The 22,369-nt window shown below is 45.9% G+C and overlaps 2 long non-coding RNA genes across 3 annotated transcripts; one reads left to right on the top strand and one right to left on the bottom strand.

Annotated features, from left to right (window-relative positions):
• Positions 1 to 1,954: 1,954 nt before the first annotated feature.
• Gm32224 lies at positions 1,955 to 21,996 on the bottom strand. Of its 2 annotated transcripts, XR_383270.2 has the most exons (5): positions 21,316 to 21,996; positions 15,396 to 15,430; positions 14,802 to 14,957; positions 12,133 to 14,220; positions 1,955 to 2,210 (listed from the first exon to the last, which is right to left on the bottom strand). It is a non-coding gene; the product is annotated as a predicted gene, 32224 (long non-coding RNA). The 2 variants fall into 2 exon arrangements; XR_383271.2 differs by lacking the exons at positions 1,955 to 2,210; positions 14,802 to 14,957 and having other exon boundaries at positions 12,198 to 14,220; positions 21,316 to 21,971.
• 4930572O13Rik (RIKEN cDNA 4930572O13 gene) lies at positions 6,774 to 10,220 on the top strand. The gene is made up of 3 exons (NR_045718.1): positions 6,774 to 6,876; positions 8,062 to 8,348; positions 9,837 to 10,220. It is a non-coding gene; the product is annotated as an RIKEN cDNA 4930572O13 gene (long non-coding RNA).
• Positions 21,997 to 22,369: the final 373 nt, after the last annotated feature.

Here is a 22,369-nt window from a genome sequence, read left to right as displayed (position 1 = left end):
TTGGTTGCAAATGTCTCCCAAGAAGTCTACTATACTCCCCTGTTCTCTATCTCCCTTGTGAAGCCCTAAACTGTGTACACTCTTTAATGGCACCCTGGTGGGTCTCCCTGTCCTGAACTCAGCATCTGGGATAGATACGTGTCCCTTCTGGTAATCCCTTCCTATCCCCTTCCAGAGAACAGACAATCCTCAATCCTCTATGCAAAACACTGTATGTAAGCAGTCACTAGGGAGCACAAGGCCAAGGTTTTCGATGTACACACCAGACAGAGCATTGCTTGCTCCTGCCTTTGTCTAGGGGTGAGCTGTGCCACTGGGCAAATTATCTAATGTCACCAAGCCTCCCTGGGCTCATCTGTTAAAAAAAAAAAGAAAGAAAGAAAAGAATTTTGTGAGCACTGCTGTCATCGTCTTTCCTTGAGGTAGGTACCTAGCGTGTGAGATTCTGCAGTTGCTCTATGGCTGGTCTCCAGCCCAGCAGTTTCTATTGTTTAGCATCATCTGCTGAGTATCACGAACTAACAGGTTGTGTGGGTGTTCTCTTGGTGAGATCTCATTTCCAGGAATGACTAAACATTTCTTAGGATTGGGGATCAGGCAATTTGGCCTAAGGCTGCCTTGATCCTGCCTGTCCTGGCCAGTCAGATCCTAGTACACAAAGGGTTAGCTACTGCTGTCTTTGCTGTAGGCCATTTCCTCTTATAGGCTAGGGGGAAGGCAGTCAGCTACCAAGGAGCAAAACTTTCTAGGAGATTGCTTTCTGTTTGACAAGCTCCTCTCTACCCTTAAAATGGCAATGTAACATAGTTGCTCAGATGTCCCTATACTCCAAGCCAATACTTGGCTTCCACACCACCACTGTCCCCTGTTCTTGTTCCAGATGTTGTCCCCTTCCTGCAAAGGGTGCTTCATGGTTGAAATCTGCTACCAACAATAGATTAAGTGCTCCCAAGCCTAAACCAGGGCCTGGCATACAAGGGATGCCCTGCCACTGCTTTCTCACTTTCTCTGGGGAACTTTATTTCTTTGCAGGGATTCCTTCCTTCCCACACGTGACCCTATTGCCAGGGAGATGATGATGATGACGATGACGACAATGATGATGACTGTCTTGATTCTAGATTCATCAATTCTACCTTCAGCACTGGGTGGAGGATGGGAGGCCTGTAGGTCAAGGAGATTGGTAGGATGAGTGGATTGAGTGGATTGCTAGAGGAGCAGCGAGGAGAGTAGCCAACAAGAATGAACAGATCATGAGATCATGGGCTTTAGCTTCTTGTTTCTGTCAAGGTGCTCTAGGCTCTGTGTAAAAGAGGCTTCTGGTCCTGCCACCACACATGTGACTAGAGCCAGGTCATCATTAGAGAACCATGAGTGTACTCCCAGAATAAGCCATGGTTCCAGCATCTTGTTGTGGTGGCCTGGGGTGGTAGCCTGTCATTCCTCATTACCATTTTCCCTATGACTCCCGTCCTATGTCAGCAATGCACTCATAACACTGTGTAGCCAGAAGGAGGCAAAGGCTGTTGAGTGTGGTGTTTGGTTGTGATGGCTCTTTGTCTTGCAGGTCTGAAGAGAAGGAAGAGGGAATACCAGGATCAAATTTCTTAGACTGATCACTGAACCAGCCCCAGTCCTTTGGGCCCCACCCTTTTTTCTAACATTGTTAAAGTACCCCAAAGGTCAGAAGCATGCACCACCTTGCAGACCAAACCAACCACACAGGAAGACTGTCCATGTGTTGTTGTAGAAATCTTTCTTTGCCAGCAAAGGTAGAGGCTGGTATCCCAGCCAGTGTCTTCCAGAAGCTTTGAGCTTGTCTGGGATCAGATTTTCTTTTTAAAAAAAAAAAGAGGAGGAGGAGAAGGGAGGAGGAGGAGAAGGAAAAGGAGAAGAAGAAGGGGAAGGGGAAGAGACAAAGGAAGAAGAAGAAGAAGAAAATTTCTTTTACCGTTTTAAATTTATTTTTAAAAAAAAAAGCTGAGGAGATGACTCAGTTGGCAAAGCACTGGTCTCACAGTGAGCGGACCTAAGTTTGGATCTCCAGAAATCATATAAAATTCAGGAATGGTGATATGACTTTGTAATTCCAGAGGTGGTGAGAATTATATATCCCTGTGGAGACAGATGGATGCAAGTGAGGCCAGCTAGTCCAGCTTCTTGGTGAAGTTCCACACTAATGTTTGCTTCAAACAGAAGATACAAGGGACCTGAAATGTAACAAATAACAACTGATGTTGTCCTCTGACCTTCAGGAACCAGAAACACATGCTTGTACACACACACACACACACACATACACACACACACACACACACACGAGAAAGGAATTTAGTATGGCTACAGTTTATTAGATAATGAAGGGAGCCCTAGCCAGTGCTCAGGGTAGTAAAACCATTTACCCATAGACCATCAAAGCAAGGAGCAGGCTTTCTGCATACTGAGCTTTTTCTTCTTTCTTTCTACCCATCTTTCCTTGCCACACACAAGGCTCATAAAGACAGCGTCATTCAGAAACATCAAGTTCTCTTCTTCTAAGTTTCCAGTTAAACATTTGCTTGTAGCTGACAACTATTAATAATGTAAAGGGCCCACTTTTCTGAACAATGATCAAAATTAATCTATCAGCCACTTGGGGATGTTTGCATAAATTTGTCAGTGGCTCTTTAGCAGTCTTTTCCCACTAAGATTTCTTGTGACCCTCACACACCATTAATGAGCAGGAGAGGATTTGGTGATTGTATGGTCTTCCCTATTCGGTATATTTGACAAACAACCACTGGGAATCACTTAGGAGGTAAATAAGGTAATTCCTTCTGGTTTCTGCAAGCTGCCGAAGTTACAGGAGAAGTGCAATTACTTTCAGATCCCTCTACATACAATTTACTAATAAGCCACAGAATGGGGAAACATGTAATTAGTAATTACTCTCGTGTGTGGTGATCCAGGGCTTACCCAGGCAGTCTGTGGCTCTATAATCTACTAGCAAAAAAGAAATGAACTCAGCATTAAGAAACAAGTCTGTTACACGTCCATACATATACACATCTTTTATTCTAAAAATTATATTGCTTAACTTTTTTATTGCTGCACATGCATGTGTGTGTGTGTGTGTGTGTGTGTGTGTGTGTGTGTGTTAGGGTGGGGTATATGTTATGCATACCATGAAATATATATGTAGGGCAGAGAACAACTCAGGAGAATTGGTTTTCTCCTTGCACCATGCTTGTCCTTGGGAGTCAAACTTGGGTCAGGAAAGGCCTTTATCCACTGAGCCAGCTCACTAGTCCTTTTGGGGCAGGGAAGAGGAGAAAGGTGCTGTTATTTATTTAAGAGACTGGATATTGTGAATCTCACAATGACCTTGAGCTCCTTATCATCCTATCTCCAATTTCCTGAGAGCCAAGATTACAAGGGTGGACCACCTGTCTAGTCCCAAGAATGGAACCTAGAGTTCTGTGCACACTAGGCAAGTGCTCTACCCTTTGAGTTGCCACCCCTAGTCTGAGCCTGGTTTATCTGAAGGGAGTTGCTGACAACAAATTTACTGCTGTGCATACACTTGCTTTGGGTTTGCAAAATCTCAGATACATCACAGGAGGAGAAATATCCTCCTGTGTATGGATTCAAAGTGTGGTGGATTGAGTAAGAATGGCCCCCACAGGCTCATGTATTTGAATGCTTAGTTACCAGGGAGTGATACTGTTTGAAAGGATAGAAGGATTAGGAGGTGTGGCCTTGTTGGAGTAGGTGTGGCATTGTTGCAGGAAGCTTGCCACTGGGGATGGGGTGGGGTGGGCTTCAAGGTTTTGAAAGACCACTCTAGGTCCAGTCTTCTTTGTTTGTGGATCAGGATATATTTCTCAGCTAATTCTTCAGTACCAAGCTGGTCTGCTGCAGTACTCTCTGCCCCCTGCTATGATGCTAATAGACTCTGAAACCGTAAGTAACCCCCCATGAATGCTTTGCTTTATAAGAATTGCCTTGGTCGTGGTGTCTCTTTGCAGCAATAGAACAGTGACTAAGACACAGGCCTATGCAAGACTCAGTACCCAAAAGGACGTGTCGTTGATGGGCTAAGAATGGGCAGTGAAGAGGAGAAACACAGATTCAGTGGACACCTGATTCTGAAGGTTGATTCAGCACGTTAGACATGTTATCATTGTTACAATAAATAGGTATAACCGTGCCCCTTTTGTAGCAGAAGAAATAGAAATGAAATCAGGGTACATTCTTGAGAAAATCACTCTCAGCCTCAAGGGGACAGAGCTGGGATACCACCCTGGGAAAAGTCTGACTTTAAGGACAATAAACCTCTAGTGTACCAGGGGCTTTTCTTGTGGCTGTAACTCTGTATTCTGAACAAAACAGCCTACATCAAAACTCTGAAGGAGGGTGATTTGGTGCCACTGGCAACAGAATTGTTAAGCTTATTTCTTTCCTCCAGCCATCTCAACTTCTAAGAGTTTAGCCTAAAAATAGTATACCCTCCCCCCAAAAAGAGTTTATACATAGAAATGTTCAACAGTGATAACATTTATAACAGCAAACCCCAAGGAATGAACTCCAACATAACACTAAACAAGAGAGCTCCAGCCCTATCCTTGTGGAAATGGCTACCATGAAATACATTGAGGGAGAGACGTTAACATAGAAGAACTTAAATAGCGATGGAGAGCAAGACCAGGCTCAAAACTGTGTATATGGTAAAGACTAATGTAAAGGGAATAATATTTACACAAGATACAGAACCAGTCTCTGTGCGGTAGGCTCGCTCACAGGTGGCTTTTACAGCTTCTAAAGATGTAGTTCGTATACCAAGATATTCACCCCTTCATTGTGTAATATTTATGATTTAGTGTGTTCCCAGAATTGTATAGTCATTATCACTATCTGATGAAAATTTCATAATCTCATCTCTCTCCCCTCCCCCAGCCCCTGGTGAACATGAATATATTTCTGTCTCTATAAATCTGCCTATTACAGACACTTCATATAAATGGCATCATGATATGCAGCTTTTTGTGACTGACTTCTTAGACTTAAAATCCAAGATGGAGAAGATTTATAGATGTGCTTTCCTCTGAGGGCTACATGGGTTCAGATCTTGCATGTAAGTCTTTAATCCATTTGTATGCAGTGTGAGGAAGGGATCCAGCTTCACGGCCTGTGGATATCCAATTACACTGTAAGCATTTGCTGACCTGCTCTTCTTTCCTGTGTCTTGGTATTCTAGGGATACAACAATCAAAGGTCTATAAATATAAAAATAATAGACAGACAGATAGATATAGAGATGACATAAATAGTTAATAGATGGATGAATAGATAGATAGATAGATAGATATAATGGATGGATGCATAGATAGATAGATAGATAGATAGATAGATAGATAGATAGATAGATAGATAGATAGATAGAGATAATGGATGGATGGGTGGATGGATGGATAGATAGATATAATGGATGGATAGATAGATCGATAGATAGATAGATAGATAGATAGATAGATAGATAGATAGATAGATAAATAGATAGATAGAGATACTGGATGGATGGATGGATGGATGGATAGATAGATAGATAGATAGATAGATAGATAGAAAGATAGATAGATAGATAGATAGATAGATAGATAGAAAGAAAGAAAGAAAGATAGATAGATAGATAGATAGATAGATAGATAGATAGATAGATAGAGATAATGGATGGATGGGTGGATGGATGGATAGATAGATATAATGGATGGATAGATAGATCGATAGATAGATAGATCGATCGATAGATAGATAGATAGATAGATAGATAGATAGATAGATAGATAGATAGATAGAGATACTGGATGGATGGATGGATGGATGGATGGATAGATAGATAGATAGATAGATAGATAGATAGATAGATAGATAGAAAGATAGATAGATAGATAGATAGATAGATAGATAGATAGATAGATAGATAGAAAGAAAGAAAGATAGATAGATAGATAGATAGATAGGTAGATAGATAGATAGATAGGTAGGTAGATAGAAAGATAGATAGATAGATAGATAGATAGATAGATAGATAGATAGATATAATGGATGGATGGATGGATGGATGGATGGATGGATGGATGGATGGATGCTCTCTTCCATGTCACAGTGCATGTCATTCATTCCCTGTTCACTGGTGCAGTATTCAATTTGATGGGTTTGCAGCAGGAGTCAGTCCATCTAGAATCCTGGGGATTGAACTCAGGTCACCAGGCTTGTTGGCAAGCATCTTCATCCAATGAGCAGTCACTCTGGCCCTATATTATAACACATAATGTAAACATCAATCAACAGCTTGCATCCAATCCTTTGGGTCAATTATGAGAAGTGAGATTGTTGCTGTTGACGTTGTATCATTTTGAATGGCCGCTAAAGTGCTTGAGCTCTCTCCTCATTCAGTGATGCTCGAAGGGTCTTGTTTGTCCACATCCGACAGCCGCTCTTCAACTTTTGTCTTTATTTAAACCACCCCAGCAGGTGTGAATTGGTATTTTGTTACCGTTTTGATTTGTATTTCCTACTAATGAACCATTCTGATCACTTTCTGTTCGATACTGTGTATCTTCTCTGGAGAAACATTTATCAAATTCCTTGCCCATTCTAAAGTGTGTACATTTTCTCTATTTGTTACTAAATTGTAAGAGGTTCAGAATATACAGAGAGAGAGGGAGGATTCTAGAATCTTATTGTGATGAAATCTAGTCTGTTTTTCTCTTTGGAGTTTGTATTTTGGCCTCAGATATAAGAAGCAGTGCCAAATCAGGGGTTGGTGAACTCTCATGCTTTCTTTCCTTAAAGTATTTTTACATGTTCGGACATTGCTTTGCATGGGGTGTGATGGTAAGGATCCGATTTCGTTCTTTTGTTTGTGGATATTCAACTGTTCCAGCAACATTTGCTGATTAGCCTGCTCTTTCTTATTGTCTTGGCATGCTTGTCAAAAAGCAACTGACCACAAGTGGGGCATGGTTTAGTGATTAATTAGCTGGTCAGGCACACAGGGGGACCAACGTTCAAGATCTCCAGAGCTCATGTATATACTGGGTACGTGTAGTAACCAGTCTAGAGTTCCATCCTCAAAAGGTAGAGAAAGGGAACCCTGGGTCAAGTTCTCTGGTGAGATCAGCTGTATTAATGAGTTATGGGTTCATAAGACAGGCCACTTCAAAAGTAATAAGGTGGAAAAGTAGTTGAGGATTCCTGACATCAGCCTCTGGCTTCTAAATGTGTGCACAGACATGAACAAAGGCACACACACATGAGTACAGGCACTCACATACATGTGCGCCAACACACATGTGAACACAAACATAAACATGCATGGATACATACTACATACACAAACACATGACAAAAAGAAGAAAAAGGAGAAAACAAACAAAAACCCATTAATTGACTATACATGTATTGATTCTATTTATGGACCCTGAGATCTATGCTATGGATCTATATGTTTATTTTTGTGTGAGTATCATAGAGTCTCTATAGTAAATCTTGACACCAGGAAGTGGGAATTTTCATACTTGATTCTGTCTAGAAATCCTTTTTGGCTCCGTTGAGTGCCTTGTGATTCTATAAGAATTTGAAGAGTAACTTGTCAATTTCCATCCTGAAAGGCAGATGCGATTTTGAGAGGGGTTTGCTGAATGTAGACATCTGTTTGCTGGGGACTGCCAGCCTGTTAACAAATGATGGCTAGGCGGGCACCAAACCCTGGGGCTTTTTCTGAGCTGTAAGTGAACACCTTCTTTGCCTGGCAAAAGCAGTGTAGCTCCATGGAATGCTGGGGCGGGCTCGGAAATTACTTCTATTGGAGTCGACCTATTAGGGCACAGCAGCAGCTCCCCCGAGGCCAGTTCTCAGCCACTCCACACACCACGAGGCTTCTATTACTTAGTCCAGCACAGCTTTAAATACCTCCGGGCACCCCCTCCACCGCTTCCTGTGGAATACTATTTCACAGCCTAATAGATCTTCCTAGGGGAATTTTCTCTCTCACTTAGCCACATTTCTTTCTCCATCCAGGCCCACTGTTTCCGCAAGACCATACCATTTCTGGATGGATCGGCCTGCTTGGAGCTCCAGTGTCTCACAGCCTCAGAGGGAACCTTTATCTGAGTTGCTGAGCAAACTCTGGGTACACCAATGAAGGCTTGCTAAGGAGACTCTGGCAAGAGCTACCGACGTGCTCTTCTGCTCCTGAGGTTCAGATGTAGCCAGTGCAAGCAAACACTGAATCTAAGAAGTTCCATGTCAAGAACGTGGGGGGCCCCCTCTGTCGTTTGGAATGAATAACTTGCACCCCTTTTATGGTAAATGGAATGAAGCCAGGGCTGCTATGGATTTTTTTCCCCAGGCTCTAATAAGAAGGGCAAGGTGTCACATATCAGCTTAGGGACCACTTGTCAAGCTCTGAGCATCTCCAAGGCTAAGGAGGGTTCCCAGGTTACTCTGGGGAGAGCCCAGGCATGTCTGTGTGTGACCCAGAGGAGACCCATAAAGCTTGGTCAAGTGTCTTCTGAGCCTGGGCTCTGTGCTATTGACTTGTCCATATTCAGCTTTCTATTCTTGTTGCCTTTAAGAGTTGGGGTTCCACAAGGAGGAGCATCCACAGAGGGGAACAGCCAAGGCTGTGCCGTATGGCATGTACAGCTGTACGGGCTGGAGTCTAGGCTCATTTTGATTCTTTCCAGTATATAACTGAGCCTGGTTTTCTTCACCCGTGAGATGGAGTAGGCACAATACAGAGCTTCAGAGACCTGGGTAGGTGACTCGAGGTGGGCAAATCTCACTCCATAAATGTTACATTGCTTCCGTTCTTTCTGCTCCTAGATGGCTGATGAGGGCCATTTCTCCAAGCAATTTAGTAAGGCAACTGTCTGTAGTCCCTCTCCTCCCGGCCTCCTGCCCTGAACTGATAAGTTTTATTAGCAAAGAGGGAAGGGATTTTCGATGACTAAATTTCTTCTGGGCTTTTAGAGAGCTATTGATGGATTTGCCGTGTTCCTCAGCTGGTTATATCCGCCTGCTAGGATGGCCTGGTGTGCTCAGGGATGGGGCTGAGGGTGGCAGAAACCTTGATAACTGGAGAGCGAGGGCTAGGTGATGTTAGTCTTCTGAAGGGGAAAGCCATACTTTAGGTTTATATACCCTAGGTGCTGGGGAAGCAGTTGGAATTTGCTCAGAAGCCACAGTAGCTGCTTGCTTGATAATAAGTGGCTGGAGACAGGACTGCCTTTGATGGATTCTCACCTGCCTTTCTGTTTTGCACAATAGGAACCATCTCTTTGCCCCCCCCCGCCCCCCCCCCCCCGGGCACTGCTATCCTGGTCTGGGATGGAACTGTGTGTGAATGGGGAGGGGCATATGATTGGGTGTATATGCCCTTGTAGATATGTATGAATGTGTCTGTATACATATGTATGTTCTTGTCTATGGGAATGTATATGTATTTTTGTGTGTATACGTATGGACTGCATGTTTATGCGTGTATACGTTTACATGGATATGTGTATAAGTATGATTTTGTGTGTGTGAATTGGGGGGGGATACATACTTATGTGTGCATGAAGCCATATGGATATGTGTGAATGTATATGATCACTTGTGAGGACATATGTAACTATGTATACGTGTATGTGCAAGTGTGTAAGCATATATGTGAGTATGTGGGCAACTGTGTACCTGTTTGGATGCAGTATGAGTTTCAGACTAGATGGACTCTAGAATGTTTTTGGTGTTTATATGTACACATATGTATTTGATGTATATGTGTTTGTTTCTACTTCCTTTTGTGCTAGATCAGACACCCTATGGAGTTAAAGCTTCAAGAGTTAGAGGGACACATAGGTGTGTGCCACCCTCAACCAACAGCCCCCCACTGTAGGGGTACACTGTAGTCTTCTGCCTCACACAGTTGTTGATCTCTTGTCTGCTGACCACAAGAAGACTTCCAGTTTACACTCTTAGCTTATGCTTCCGAGGGTGATCTTTCTTCAGGCTTCAGTCAATGTCAATATTATGGATTCTATCATGGCCTGGCCCAGGCTCTGTCTTCACACTGTACCCACCCTGCCCACCACGGACCAGCAGGTGGTCCTCTGCCTTCCAGGGCCTTGTACTCTCAGGTACCTCATGGGGACTCAACCACATGTATAGAGGGAACCAATAAACAGCATTCTTGGTGACTTAGTGTTTTCATTTGTAAATTGGAGGTAAAAATATCCCTTGGAGTGCTGGGGAATGGGACAAAGTGACAAGCAACACAGGGAATGATACAAAGTGTGGAACAGCATATCCACCCCACTGTCTGGGGTCTGCAGGCACTGAGATCTTTGAAGGCCCCTAACTTGCCATCAAGGTGGAAAGCAGGCATGGGACTTAGAAGGTCCTGCTTGAAATCTCAATTCCACCCTGGGAGAAGCACTTCACACTCTGGTTTCATCTCCCAAACTGTGGGAGATCACCTAAGTGCTAGGACCAGCCTCACGAGTACCTCACCCAGGCTCCAATCAAAACCAGTCAGACAAAGGAGCTATTCAGGGACATAGCACTGACCAGAGTGTGTGTGTGTGTGTGTGTGTGTGTGTGTGTGTGTGTGTGTGCGCAGGTCCAGGAACTTGGAGCAGACAGTGGTGAGCGAAGCCTAGAGATGGGGCCTGGGAACCTAAAGCCGTAGCTGAACCTGCTGGGAGAAGAGAGTGACCCAATGACTAGGCGTGCCAGTAGCATTCTCTGCTGCCTACCACACTGTCGGAAGCCGGGTGGCTTAAAACAGTCCTCCCTTGTTAGCGGTGGCTGCTACAGGGTACGTTCTCTGGAGGATTGAACTGGAATCTCCGCCCAGACTGTTCTCAGCTGGAGGTTCCCGTCTTCCTCACATCCTTGAAAGATTGTTCTTTGCCATTCTGCTACAGAGCTCACCCTTTACCTTTCTGGCCCCTGGCCAGTCTCAGCACCTAGAAGGAGCCTGTAGGTAGCTTCTTGTCACATGTCCCCTGTGCCACCACTCAACATGGCTGCCTCTTCTTCCTTTTCAAGGAGCACTGTCACCTGATGAAGTCAGGCCTTCCCAGGCTAACCTCTTCTCTCATTTGCCCACACTTCAATTCTGTCTGTGAAATCCTTTCACCTTTGCCCCAAATGCCCTCAGGCCGCATCACCTACAGCACATCACAGGCTTAGGTTCTACTTGGCTCAGAGGAGGAAGATTCAGCCAGGATTATGCACCGAGGCTGCTGGGAAGCTGCCATGATTCTGTCAGCAGTTGAGGAAGCTGCCTTGTCTGGCTGTGAGGCCCCGATTGTGAGTTTTCCTGCCTGTTCTTGCACTGGCAAGGCCAGCAGAGCAAATGTGGCTTTAAGGACCTGATGGCTTACAAGGAGCTTCAGCTGGACCCAGCTGGGAGGAAACTGTATTGTAACCAGGGCTAAAGAAGCAGTGGTGTATTTCCATAGTGTACCAGAGTACACTATGAAACTTTGAAAGTTCTAGGAGGGAGAGGTTAGAAGCAGGTAAACTGGCGCCACTGGTAGCATTTTGAGTCTCCCGCCCATGGAGGATGAGTGGAGATCATTGGGCCAGAGGCTCTGCTAAGCATCAGGCATCAAGCACTTTGGATTCCAAGTGTCATAGTGGCTCAGAGGTTGACCTTGACCAGTCTAATGTCAGAGCACCAGGAAGTTGAGGAGGAAACTGGAGTTTAGACAGACCTGCTGTGCCTCTCAGCCAGTCGATCTGCTCAGCAATGCTCTGCCTACTTCAAGATCACTGACTCCTGTTTGCTAAGACATTTTGTTTTCTCCCTGATTGAGAGATGCCAAGTTATGAGGCTGACTTCCAAAACGTGATTCTCCTGTCTCGGTTTATAAGGATAGCTCCCAAGCTCTGAATGGCCTCCTGAGAACGGAAGAAACAGGCTCTTCACATCCCAAATAGAACCCCAATGTCAGCCCTACCAGAGCAGAAGCCGAAGCCATGCCCTGTTTGTGGCCACACTGCCAGGTCTAGAGATGCTCTCTCAGATAGTACATGATACTCAATAAATATTTGTTCAGAGGATGAGGGAATAAGCCCTTGACTCAGGGGAAACTTAACTCTAATATCAAAGCGAACTCATCTCTTTGAAAGTACATTCCCACAAAGCACCAGCGGAGCCAGGATGATTCTGCTTGCTTCGATCAACGGTCTTCTTACATGCCTGGGCCGTGAAGGTGAAATGACTCACATTTACAATAATGGCAAGAACATCCGTGCACATGACTCCTCCAAGTCTGAGAGTGAATTAACCCATAACTACTGCAATCAACCCACAGGTGAGGATCGGCATAGACTCGGCTGGTTCTCTAACCCCCACACATGGGGGTGCGGGGCCTGTGCTGGCGCTGGAGCCCGGCGTGATTTACGTGGTAGCCTTCATGAAGCAGGCTCGTGGAGGGAGTCCTCCTCCAGGCAGTGATGGTGCTCATTACCATCTCACCTTCATGCTCAAGCAGGAAGCTCTGATTGCAGCCAGAGAGTGACTGGAGGCTTCCTCCCCTGCTGGAAGGGGGTGGAAGATGTCTGATGGCATTCTCCACAGCATCCCTTCTGATTAATCAGGCTGCTCCAATCTGTGTGGGAGAATAGCTCCAGGAAGGAAATCTGCCTGGAGAGTCATTCTGTGTCTCATGCCTGTGCAGGTGAACTCAAAGCACGGGCAGAAGCCCCTGCTAGGACTCTTAGGACGGGGACATTCTTTGTGTAATAAAAGTGACAGACACACTGGGAATTTTACTTCCCAGGGACTCTCAGGAGTCAGAAAACCCAGGGACCAGCTTTTGTGCTTTGCTTTTGAGAGATGTCTTTCTGAGACAAAAATCTCACTTGCTAACCCAGGCTATTTTCCAACTTGTGAACCTCCTAAGTGTTGGGATGACAGTTCTTTCCCATCACATTTGGCATCAAGGTGATTTTATGGAAAGGTAGGCATCTAAGCTTTGGGCTCTCCTGTGTCTGTGTTGGACACTATTTCTACTGCTTATTAGTTCTTGAAATTGGGTGATCTATGAGGCTATGAGTGCTTTGTGGCCTGTTGTTGTTGCTCACAGAAACTCTGTAGAACATGACTGAGTTCCTTAGTGGGTTTTGTATGAATGGCACCATATTCCCTCATTGGCCAGACCCCAACAACAGTAACAAAGGGCAGTGTGGCCCTGCTGTGATGTGAGTGCGATCCCAGGCTCATGTGTCCGTAGTGTGATTACTCCACACAACCATGGGAGGGTGCCCAGCTTATAAGGTTTATACCCCACCTTGGTGGGTGAGTTTACACCCCCTCTAAAGGGATTTGAGGGCATCAGACAGATCACTAGCTCCCTCTTACTATGTGGTGCCCTGTGCCATATTCTAGTGCAGCAAGCGGGGCCTCACCAGGTGCATTCCTCCATTGTCATGCTTGCTTGCTTCTATGAGCTTAAGAAATAGACCTCTGCTCCTCCTACTTTACCTAGTCTATAGTGTTCTGTCACAGTGGCAGATATGGACTAGAGTGTGTCCTACAGAGACTCTTTTAGAATGTTGCCAATGTTAACATGGGGAATCCTACAGAGATAATCTTCCAGGCAACCAGCAGTGAACTTGCTAGTTTTTTGTTTTGTTTTGTTTTGTTTTGTTTTTTCCGAGATAGGGTTTCTCTGTATAGCCCTGGCTGTCCTGGAACTCACTTTGTAGACCAGGCTGGCCTCAAACTCAGAAATTTGCCTGCCTCTGCCTCTCGAGTGCTGGGATTAAAGGCATGTGCCACTATGCCCGGCTTGAACTTGTTAGTTTTATCAAAAGTTGTGGAATTGCAGAAAGAATCCCATCATCCAGGCCATGCAGAGCCTGAAAGTTCTAGTGTTGTGGCCTTCACAGAGGAGCCAGAACGTGGGGAGGGAAAAGCCACTGGCTACAGGGAAGAGGGCACAGGCATGGCAGGGCTACAGTCCAGTCCGGACCCTAGGCTCCAGGTAAGGCTTTGCCTCTGCCTCTCAGCTTCATGGCAGCTGTGTGGGATCTTCTGTTTCTTGCACTACATTTGTGCTTCCTTCACCGATCTTCATCTCAGTCTTCCCCAGTCTTCCTTCAGTCTTGAGCCATCGTCACCTCTGGTCCTTTGAGGGCTTTTCCTGCCACTCCACCAAACCATTAAGACACCGAGTCTTTCTAGGAAAAAAAAATTAAGATGGATCGAGCACAGATCCAAAGTCAAGGGAGCCAGTGAGGCAGAGGCTCTGTGAAAGGCAAGGTCCCTCCTGGTCTCGGAACATTCACAGCAAACCACCCAGAAGCCTGCCAAGCAACTGAGGAGTTTTTAATCATTGTTTCTCTCTTCTGGGGAGAGGGAAAAAAAAGGAGTCATTTGTAGCCTGGCAACAAAGATCTGTGTGTTCTTCCCTTATGCCAAGCTGTAAACACAGGCTCCCTCAGCTCCGCATAATGATGCTCATATGCCACAACCAGGAAGTCTTGGGACAGCACAGGAGGGCTGCAGACACCAGCAAGGCCAGCAGGCCAGGGTGCATGCTGCAGAACCTGGCAGAGCCATGGGACCCATGGGCTTTTGGTGCAAACCCAAGAACTTGTCAGAGAGCCCCATACTTCACCCAGCCCAAGGCAGTATTTCCTGTTAGGCAGCTATGGGGTTGGGAGCCAGGTGGCCTAAGTGCTGGGGAGAGGACTGCAGGTGTCCTTTGGGCTGGATGAGTCTTTCTTCCTACTGCTCAGGGCGTAATTTTTCTTCTTACCTTTGTCCTACTCTCTGGTGGATGGTGCAGGTAAACACCTTTCCCCCAAGAGGTATCATGGACTTGACTGGTTGCAAGGAAGATTCCTTTGAGGCTAAAGAAGAAGCACGTGGGAAGTAGCCATGGGAGCGAGTGTGCCCCAACTACTCGGCATCCCTATATGGGGGTCAGACAGAGTAGATGTTAAGAATGTGGTCAGGGGTCTGATTTCCTAGATGCAAACCCTCAGTACCAATGGAGTGGGCGTGGCAAGTTAATTCCTATTCCAAACTTGTATGTCCTAGGCCTGGATGTCTTGTCTTTAGTGCTAAAATGATGACAGCCAGTATTAGTATTACTCTTTCTAAAATATGTGACAGCAGGCAAATGACATTCATATTGTAGCTATTACACCCGGTGAATGTGGCTGTGCTTGAGTCATAAATCTTACTCCCCTCAGGTAAGCCAAACAACCCTCAGGTAAGCCAAACAACTTAGCTGAGATACTACACTGCATCCACTTAGTGGAGTTCCTGGCACCATGATACACACACACACACACACACACACACACATATTTGGGGCCGGTGAGAAGATCAGTACCAGAGCACTTACCTGCTACATGTGAGGCCCTGGATCCATTCTCAGATCTGAAAAAAAAAAATTTAAATTAAAAAGTTGTCTCTGAGTTCTTCCTGAATGCAGGGATGGAGGCACGCCTCCCTTGCAAGCTGTTGTGTTCTTGGCAGGATGTATACAGGACCTAAGAGTGTCTCCTCATAAATTACTTGCTCAGCAGAAAAGGAGGGAAGAAAGCAAGCCGGCATAATTAGTCAGGGGTGATACACACAGGAGCAGCCTGAGGACCAGCCCATACCACCAGCTTCTTGTACTGTCCCCAGAGGGATGCAGTTTGTGCATTCGTGTCAGAAAAACTGCAACCTGGGAAATAGAAGAGGGGCCCTCTGTAGAACACCTGTCTGTTCAGGGAATGGCCAGTGAAGGGACAAAAGGAAAGGCTAAAGAAAGCCACAGACTAGAGGGAGATCACAGAGACATGACACCTGAACATAACATATAAAGCCGGGCCAGTTGACTAGACTAGGACTGGGGAAAATGGGCACAACCAGGGAAAATGGGCACAACCAAACTACATGGACAATGGGTAAAACTGGAATATGGTCTGCAGTCTAGACATGTCAGTATATTGTTGTTTTAGCTTTTAATTTAGAGCACTGATCTATGCTTACATTACTAATCTATACTTACATTAGTGAATGTCTCCAGTCTTAGAAAGCATATATCAGCACAGTATACTTGGATTCATGCTCAAATATTTAGGGAAAAGGGAGACTTCAAATTCTCAAATGATTCAAAAATTGCATAGCATATATAATTATGTCCAAATATGTAACATTTTCTGAACTATATTAATTCAAAATACATTATACACATGTGTTGATGTTTTATAGTCACATATACATCATTTTTTCCAAAATACATATGTGTGGGCATGAAATATAAAAACACAGACATATGATGGGAGAGAAAAAGATGAAAGGAATATGTTTCAGCTCTGTTATTATGTCAAGGTAACAAAGCTATCACCGTTCTTCTGGTCTTTTACAGGTTTGCCCACTTGGGGACATTAACTGAAAACCTCACAGAGTGTATTTGTTGACTTAGCATGCAATCCTGACATGCATGCATATTGCTGGATAGAGAAGTAGTTTGCTCATTTTCATGGTTGAGTAAATTCTGTTGCTCCTGTACCTATTCACATGCATATGGGCTGTTTCCTCTTCTTTTTTTTTTTAAACACTGTATCAGAAAACATACATACATGTTTCTGTGTTGGTTCATAGGAATGGAGTTGTTAGCTTATCTAGCATGCAGTGTTTGCAACCCATGTTAGTGGATTCTGACAATGTCCCAAATTGATTTGGCCTTTTTAAAAAATAAACTTTCATCAGCAATCCTGGAGTATTCCAGTTGTTCTGTATCCTTGCCAAAACTAGGTTTTGTCAGCCCTTGGAGTTTAACCATTCTAAAATGTGTATGATAGTATCTTATCACAGACTTAGCTGAAAATTCTCTGATGGCAATTGGAGCTGAGTTCTTTCTGTCTGTTGGCTACTCAGATATGTGGCTCTGTAAAGTGACTATTCAATCCTTTTGTCAGTCTTTCTGTGAACTGTCATGTCTTATTGTTTTGGAAGTTTCTTTATATATTCTATTTATATATTCTAAAAGTCCTTTGCCAGACACACTGACTGGGAATGTACTCTTGTTCTGTGGTCTGATTTTTCCAGTTTTTCATGATATGTCTTGGTAAGTTTTAATTTTCATGACATACAAATTATCAGTCCATCCCCCCCCCCATATGCCTATAATTTAACCTTTATCATACTTTTAAAAGACTAATCCAAGCCAGGCAGTGGTGGCACATGCCTTTAATCCCAGCACTTGGGAGGCAGAGGCAGAGGCAGAGGCAGGCAGATTTCTGAGTTCAAGTCCAGCCTGGTCTACAGAGTAAGTTCCAGGACAGCCAAGACTACACAGAGAAACCCAGTCTCAAAAAAAAAAAAAAAAAAAAAAAAAAAAAGATTAAACCGAAGTATGCTTTCAGGTGGATCATAATTCTAGATCACAATTGGAAGGGTCCTGGCCAGAGGCCTGCAATCCAACTCCCTTTTGCTTGGGCCTTTGAGGAATGGAGGTGCTTGGGAACACTAGAGGGAGAGGCATGTCTACTATTGCACCTAGGATTCTGAAGTCCAGCCTCCTCTGCTGAATCCTATCTCACAGCTACAGGGCCCTTTTTCCAGGGGCGCATAGAGTCGTAAACAGAGAAAATGCTCTGTGAGGCAGTGACGCAGACATGAAAGCAGTATTTCAGTTCAGGGCATGGGGGCAGCCCCAAAGGTGAGCTCTGCGGGTGACAGTCACTCTGGAGGGAGGGAAAGTCCGTGAAGGCTTCCCAGAGGAGGAGACCGTTAAAATGGATTGTGCTGGCCTCATAGGAGCCTTCCACACAGACAAAGCAGAGCAAAGCATTTCAAGTACCCAAGACCAGTAAGGAGCTGGAGGACTTGGTAGACTCCCATCCCAACCCCCCCCCCCACCTAAAAGCAGAAGATTTGAATCCATAAAGTCCTAGCTAACATGTCGTAGTACTGGTGATAATTCACTGTCACTGTCTACAATATTGAGAGATGCAGGGTAGGGGCTGGGGTAATCAGTATTGGAAGGTCCTATGGAGAGGGAGGCCCTGAGCCTGGCCAGGAATACCTCTGTCTGCCTTTCAGTTGCTGTTTCTGGATAAGCACAGCCCTGGACAACCCTAGATCTCTCACAAGTGGAGAACTGGGCAGGCCAGACCCCAAGTGACCTTAACGGCATTTAATTTCTTAAAAACAAACAAACAACTTATTGGTTCTTTATGAATTTCACATCATGAACACCAATTTCACCCACCCCCCACATCTCCTTCTACCTACCCTCTACCCTTGCAACTTCCCCCCTTGACAAAAGAAAAAGAAAATCTCATTGTGGAAGCTGTGGTGTGTCACACAGTATAACTTTTCCCCCACATTTCTCTGTTTGCAAATTTTCATTGTAATGCGTTGTTAATCTGTCATAAGGCCTCTAGCTTCTGCAATTCTACTGATATGGGAACCTCACTGGAGATCCTCTTGGATATCCTGTTGTTGCCCTGTGTCATGGAGATCCTGTAGTTTTGGGGTAGATGTTGGGGTGAGCCAATTCAAAGCCCTGGATTTGGGACCAAGAGGTATCTGAGCTGGTCAGCCTGACGGCTCTTCCACTGGTCAGCACAGTAGAGCTGACCCTGGTGGCGGGGCCACGAGTGAGCAGGCTCCAAGGGCGTGAGTGTGGGAGAGCCTGCCCTACAATTTGTCTGTCTTGTGGTGACATGGGAAAGGTAGAAATGACCTACAACAGGCAGGAGAGCTTGTCTCTAGGTCATCAGAGTGGCAGAGCTGGCCTTGCCCTTCACCTGCTGCAGTGTTTGGGAACGTAGTCTTGTAGCTCGTCTGGGCAGTACAGTAGAGCTGGCCCTGAATGTGGGGCTTGTAGGTGAGCCAGCCTGAAGGTGTAAGTGTGGGAGAGCCGGCCCTGCCTCTTGTCTGTTGGGAGGTGGCACAGATGAGGGGGAGATCCTCTGTTCCCCTTCCTTGTCCCTTACCATCTATGACAGGCAGGAAAGTTGGCCCAGGGTCATGAGAATGGGAGAATTGGACATGTCCCTCACTGTCTGCAACATTCAGGAAAATGGTTCCTGCACTCACCTGGGCAGCAGGGTAGAGCTGGGCCTGGTAATGGGGGTTGCTAGTGAGCCAGCCCCGAAAGCATGGCATTTAATTTCAACTGTAGATTTTCAAGCAACTCATGGAATTTAGAGGCAAGACGAGCTCTGGGGAGGCAGGAAGGGATGTAGAGCCCAGGAGGCACTGGCTTCCTTCTTTCTGAGGAACTCCTGTCCCTACATTAGAGTCTGACCCAGATGCCCATGCTCCACACATCTGTCAGGGGATCTGAGTGGCCAGTGATGTGCTGTCACCTAAGGAGGCAGGGAAGGAGAGTGGCACCACTTGGGGCTCTTTGAGTTCAGTCCCCTCTACTATTAGAAGCTGTTAAGTTGTCTTCTGAAAATGGGATACCCAGGGTACAGGCCTCCTCCATCCCTATGTTTCTAGGGATCTCCCAGATATACACACATGAGGAAGGGGACCACACAGACATAGACAGGCACAGTCACACAGAGGACACACAAGAGGGACATATACACATACAAATTCACTCACTCACACACACACAAAGGGTCACACACAAACATACACACACAAATAGACACAAATGGACATACACAGAGGTACACATACACACACAGGAACACACATGGGGAGAGACAGACAGAGGGGGGAAGGGAAGGAGAGAGAGAGAGAGAGAGAGAGAGAGAGAGAGAGAGAGAGAGAGAGAGAGAGAGAGTCATATGCACATAGACAAACAGACAGGCAGACAGACAAACAGGCACACATATGCACTCTACACTGCTACTCAGGTATCCAAGCATCCTTGAGCCAGTTCTACAGTGGTTTCATCTTTGCTGATTGAACCCCTGAATCAGACCAAAGGCTCTGTCTCCTCTCTTCTCCCCACTTCTTGCTTCTGTACCATCTTGCACTTGCCGTGCCTGCTTGGGTACCATCCTTGGCCTTGGAAGCAGGAGAAAGCTGTGGCCCCGACCACACCTCAGTCTGGGAAATCTGCCTGATTCCAAAAGTCCTATCTCCTGAATCCTTGTGTTATTTCTGTGTCGGCACACCATCCTAGTGGGATAAGTGAACAGGGAACAGATACTCAAGGGTAGCCTGGGTACTGTTGGGGCAGCCACAGATGAAACCTTCTCCCAGCTTCGGTTTTGCCACCTGCAAAGTGGGATTTATACCCAGTTGAGCTTTGCTGAGTCCTGTGTAGAAGGACACAGTTCCCAGATATCCACTCTGTCATTCGAGAGGTGTTTTGCAGGTCCCGTATGCTAGGCCTGGGTACAGGAGTGTAGTAAGTGCTTCCTTTGTACTTGAGTTTCCTGTCCCCTTCCCTTCATCCAAAGAGATGTTGGAGGCCCCAGGAAAAGAGCTTGGGTTATTTTCCTCTGGGTAGTGCTGCAGGGAGATTGTGGCCAGACTTTGGTGTGGCTGTCACAAGAACAAGTGTGCAGAGCAAGCCTTAGGACCGTGTGGTCAGGTGTGGCATCATGGGGTGGGAATGAGACTCCAAACGAGACTCCAAGCCAGCTGTTCAATAGTAATAAGGCAGGGAAGCAGCCACAGATTCCTTGAAAGTCTGAGCCTTCAGGCCCGTGGGGGGGGGGGGGGGGGACGGGGACAGTAGTGCAGAAGGTAGATGAGCAAAATCATATCTTGAGGACTCACAGGTAGACTTATGTAAGCATGGAGAGGCAATTTGACTCACAGAATAGTGATGGATTGGAGGTACGGTGAGGTGAGAGGTAGGAGGTAGAGGAGGAATCAGCTTATAGCTACACTGGGCTTATAGCTACACTGAGTTTATAGCTACAGTGGGCTTATGGCTACACTGTGCCCAGGCTTGAAGTCTGGAAACATCACCTGGACTCTGAACATTCAGCACACTAGTGTACCCAATTCTTTTAGGCCCATTTTATAGATTAGGAAACTGAGGCTTAGGACTCACTGTCTTGTCTAACAGTATCTAGGAGCAGAGGTGTGATGAGAACCCAAGTTGACCACCTTTTCCTGCCACTCAACTCTGGCTCCACTCACTCAGTATTTTCTTAGCCTCCTAATAGACTCAGCAGTGAGCTCAAAGCTAGCACAGTCCATATCTAGGGGTTGTGATATAAACTGAACCAGGCCCTCCCCTCCCTCTAAACTTCTCATTTGTCTGGGCTGTGGAGACCCACACTCAACCTTTAGTTGGCATGTCAGTTTTTCTAATGTTCAGAAGGATAAGTAATGGGAGATTGCCTCACCTCTATCCCCGAAAGAGCATGGGCGTGGTCAGCAGAAGATGCTCCTGGGGGTATCAGGGTGGAGAGAAACTCAGAGAAGAGTGAGGAGGGGCCATGGGGCAGGAAGTACTAGGCTCAGGACCAATCAGCTCCAGGGTCCAAATGGGCTATCTTCAGCTGATTGACAGCTCATCTCACCCAGAACTGTCTGATGTCTATAAGATGCCCTGGAACTCGACTGGACCCCTTTCCTCTTCCACCGGCCCTTGTTGCCCGAACAACCGGCTGGCAGTGGCCCTAGACATGAAAATCCCAGGTGTATCCAGATCAGAAGCAGGAAGACAAAACATTTTCAGGGCTGTTTCCTAGCAACCCGAGCTGCTGGCCACAGCTGCAGGTCCACAGCTGATGGCCTTCCATCCATTTGCAGGAGACATTGGTTTTAGGTGCTCTGAGGTGCTCCGGGAGGCTTCTTAATGTCCCTCCAATGATCCAAGAAGCCATTTGCTTAGAAAATCTCCCTCCTCCCATTTTCCTCCCTTCTCCCACCCCCACTCCATCAGCCAGCTCTTAGCACCGTGAACGCTGTAGCAGCCGAGCTCCGAACGGAACCGGAACCCCGGGTGGCTTGTGAACAAAGCCCTAGGTCCAAGGCAGCAGCTTCTGTATAGGATGACTTTCTCGGTGACGATGATGCCCACTGGGCTGCACTGGGAGAGGGTGGGAGGGAGGGATTGGAACCAGAAGACAAGATGCACAAGGAGCCCAGTGCCAAGCAGAGTGGAGGGGGAGGAGAGGCAGGAGGGGGGAAGCAGAGCAGGGAGAAGGAGGAGAGAGGCCACTCATTTATTTATTATGATGCCAGTTGTAGCGTTGGTCTCATGTGTGGGGAGCAGACTGTATTTTATGTTTTAATCCTCCAAGCTGTGTGTGTGGGCTGGGGATAATTACATTGAAAAATGTGGCTAATATGTGGAAGGCTCTTTTTGTGGGGACGGGAATGCTTCAGTGGAATATCTTCCTCCTGGCAACCGAGGCCTTTTCCAGAAGCTGCTCAGAGGTGCCAGTAATTGGG

This window comes from Mus musculus, chromosome 14 (genome assembly GCF_000001635.26).
Source record: "Mus musculus strain C57BL/6J chromosome 14, GRCm38.p6 C57BL/6J".
Lineage (NCBI taxonomy): Eukaryota > Metazoa > Chordata > Mammalia > Rodentia > Muridae > Mus > Mus musculus.
The sequence above is the reverse complement of the archived record's forward strand: the minus strand, read 5'-3'. Positions and strand labels throughout refer to the sequence as shown.